The following is a 4,138-nucleotide window of genomic DNA, read 5'->3' on the forward strand; positions in this document are numbered from 1 at the left end:
TAGGATCAGTGTCCAGAAAATCAATGGAAGTCAGTGCAAAAAGCAAGGAAACCCAACATATGAGCATGTGAGAGTACATGAAAGCCTGTAAGAGCCCGTGTGAGCATGTGTGCCAGTGTCTGAGAGTGTGCATGTGAGTGTACATGTGAGAGTGCATGTGTGTGCACGTGTGCAAGGGTCAGCTTCTCTTTGTGCCAGGGATTACGTAACAGTATAGCACAACAAAGCAGACTGCAGCCATCTCCATTACAGAGCACATCTAGTCCTGGTTTAGTCCGGTTTAGTCCTGGTTTAGTCTGGTTTTAGTCCAAGCGCAGCCTGGGTCTAATCCGGTTTTAGTCCTGGTGCAGCCTGGGTTTAGTCCTGGTTTAGTCCTGGTGAATCTTGTATTTCATGTACTTCACAGCCAGTTGTATTTCATGAAATAGGTGTCATCAATTAGTTTGTTTTATTACTTTCTATGGTAAAATTATCCAACACAAAATAAACAAAATATTGCTCCCTGTCCAATGCCAATATAAAGATATGGCAGTGGACAGGGAGCTGAAGACGTCACTTACAACATGTTAAACACTTTACAAATGCAGGGAAAACTTCACTGGAAGACACTTCTGTGTTTACAAGGTAAATGTGTGTGTCTCAATAAAGTAACTGGTTGTAGCATCTATATGCTTCACAGAGCCAGAAATGTGGGAATCCTGTTCAACTGGATTTTAAGCAAAGAGGTAATTCTGTCCATCAACTAAAACAAGAACCCCATGAATTTCAGAACAGCTTTGTAGACTACACTAAACTACAGAGTTAGCAGCCTTTACACAGAATAAGACCCCGCGGAGACACAGGGAGGGCATCTGACACAAAGGGACACTTCAGAAAATGTTTGTAGAGGTCTAAACTACAGTGTTACACCTCGATCAGACTCCACCTGGTGCTGCGACTCCAGTGTTGGAGCGGTTTTGTTGTGGTGCGACACTCAGGAGCGCTGTGACACCTCTGATGGCACCATTGGACTACAGTACATGTGGTCTGAGCTCCTCTTGAACTTTTAAATTATACAAAATACTCACAGCCATCAGACCAGAGCTGCATCATGTGTAGTTTACACAGAATAAGACCCCATGGAGACACAGTTCTGGTCGTCTCATGTAATCCTGGTTGAATTGTCAGATGGTAAATGGTTACAAAGGTTTTTATATCGCTTTTCCAGCTTCCACCTTCACACACATTCATATGAATGGAGGTGTGGAAGGTGTGTGTGTGGACACTGGGGGTGAGGCAGAATAAGTGTCTTGCCCACGGACACAATGGCATCAATCTGTGGGAGCTGGAATCGCACGGCCAACCTGTCGGTCAGTGGATCTGACTGCTCTGCCAATAATGTTTCATCTCGAGAGTGGGACCAAACCGACAATCTTCAGATCAGTGGTCTGTGTAATCCCTCAGTCGTCCAGGTCTGATCCATAGCAAAAGACAAAGTTTGAATCTGTCAACTGGTCAAATCATTGTAGGAGTGAAGAGTGTAGTGAACAGTGCAGTGAGTATTACATTGGAGAAACTAAGCAGCCACTCCATAAGAGGATGTACCAATACCGGCACGAATGTTCCTCAGGACCCCAGTCTACCATACATCTCCATCTCAAAGACACTAACCACTACTTTGAGGATAGTCAGGTTCAGATCTTAGCCAGAGAAAAGAAATGGTTTGAGCATGAAGTTAAGGAAGCTATTTTTGTTAGGAAAGAGAATCATTCCTTAAACAGGAATGGGGGTCTGAGACAATCTCTCCCCCGTTTATAACTCCATCCTCAGAACCAAACAAAGAAAACAATAAAGATTGAATGAAATAGTTTAAGATGAAACTGGAGACAATAGCTGTTTACAGTTTCAGTGTCATTAGACCCTCCCTCCAGATAGATATAAGGAAATGGCCACCAGCATTCTGACCAGAACTGAAGAAGCAGCTTGGATGAGCAGCAGAACGTCTTCACTTCTACAACGATTTGTCCAGTTGACAAATTTAAACTTCGTCTTTTACTTCAAATAAGTGGACAAACACTCTAACAACTGAGCTTAAGCTGGGGAACAATTGTCCCAGGTACCTCCAAAATTGTCATGATGTCAGTTTCCCTGTCCTCCCGTGCTCTCTCCCCCTCCCCTACCTGTGTGTCTGGAGCTGGGTGGAGTGCCTGACTCCTCCCGTGCACACCTGGGGTGCATCAGCCTAATCACCACCACCTGCTGCTGAGTACAAGAAGGCTTGGCAGTCTACACTCGGTGCCAGACCGTCCGCGTGTAAAACGTGAATGTTTCTTGCTAAGCTTTGTTATATGGTACTTTCCGGCAAATGCTCATTTGGATTTATGCACCCTCCAGATTCCTGCCTCTACTCGCCCAGCTCCTGCCGCCACGTTCCAGTCCCGGTATCGCTTCCAGCTCGTCTTGTCTCCTGCTCGTCTCGTCTCCTGCTCGTCTCGTCTCCTGCTCGTCTCGTCTCCTGCTCGTCTCGTCTCCTGTCCGGTCCTGGTCTCTGGTTTGTCACCCGCTCCCCGCTCTGGTCTTCGTCTGATCCGCCTGCCCTGGTACCGCACCTGCTTCTATCCCCGTCCTGGTCCTGTCCTGCCCGCCTCTACCTGCACCGCACCCGCCTGACCCGTCTCCCGCTCCCCGGTTCCTGTACCTGCTCTTGTGACCTGTTTAAAGACTGCATTTTCACCGCTGTAAATAAACACTGTTAAAACTGCTCTGGTCTGCATCCTTTGGTCCTATCCGCACCGTTACGACAGAACGGTCTGGCCACTATGGACCAAGCAGGCTCAGATCCGGACCAGATGCGCCGCCTCACGCACTCTCACCCCGAGGCGGTGCTGGGTCAGCACGAACAATCCATTCGAACTCTATTGGAGCTAAATCAGACATTGTCCCAGCAGGTGGCACAGCTTAACCACCAGGTGGCCGCGCTCCTCGTCACCCCGCCTGCTGCAGCTGGAGCGCCACCATGCCTCCCGGAGCCGAGAGGCACGGATCCGGAGCCGTATGCTGGACAACCTCACCTCTGTCGCGGATTCCTGTTCCAGTGCGAGTTCATGTTCCAGCAATGCCCTTCTCGTTTCAGCTCGGGGGCCACCAAGATCCGATATATATGTGGATTACTCCGGGGCAGAGCTCTCCAGTGGGCAGAGGCGCGCCTAATGAAGACGTCTGTGGATAGCCTGGATTTTAATGAATTTGTGTCCACGTTTAAGCTGGTGTTTGACCACCCGCACTACCAGGACAATGCTGCCTCCCGGTTATTGACTCTCAGCCAGGGCTCCAGGACGGTAGCGGATTATTCCATTGAATTCTGGACACATGCGGCGGAGCTGGACTGGACGGACAGCGCGCTGCGGGCTGTGTTTGTGCGGGGCCTGAACGAGACTTTGAAAGATGAATTGGTTTCCCGGGACGAACCCCCCGACCTGCGGACCCTCATCTCCCTCACTCACCGTATAGACAACCGCCTACGGGCTCGTCGCCGAGAGAGACGCCGGTCACCGGTCCCGCCGGAGCCACGCGCTGCCCTGCCCCCGCCGGATGAGCCCATGCAACTCGACAGGACCCTTGTGTCGACCGAGGAGCGTCAACGGAGGCGTCGTCTGGCCGGGGCTTGCCTCTACTGCGGTGAGCGCGGACATTATGTGGTCACTTGCCCAGTTCGGCCAAAAGGGGGGGCCCACCAGTAGCACTGGGAGTACTGGTGGGCGAGCAACACATCCTGGACTCTTCTAATAGACTGCGGCTCAGCGCCACCCTGTGCGTTCGCACAGAGACCTTATGCGTTTCCGCCCTTATCGACTCCGGGGCTGAGAGGGACTTTATTGATGCCCAAGTCGCGGAGCAGCTCGGGGTCTACCTGGAGCCCCTCGAACGCCCCTTAAATGCCCAGGGGCTCAATGGACGTTTTCTGGGGCACATCACTCACATCACAGAACCTGTCACCGTGATTCTGTCCGGCAACCACCAAGAGAACCGTCAGTTTCATGTCCTGTCCTCCTCCGCTTCTCCTCTGGTCCTTGGTTACCCCTGGCTACGCGCCCACAACCCTGTTTTCGATTGGGCCAGGGGCGGAGTTTCGGGCTGGAGTCCCGATTGCCACGCCAAG

Source organism: Periophthalmus magnuspinnatus, chromosome 8, assembly GCF_009829125.3.
Source record: "Periophthalmus magnuspinnatus isolate fPerMag1 chromosome 8, fPerMag1.2.pri, whole genome shotgun sequence".
Taxonomy (NCBI): domain Eukaryota; kingdom Metazoa; phylum Chordata; class Actinopteri; order Gobiiformes; family Gobiidae; genus Periophthalmus; species Periophthalmus magnuspinnatus.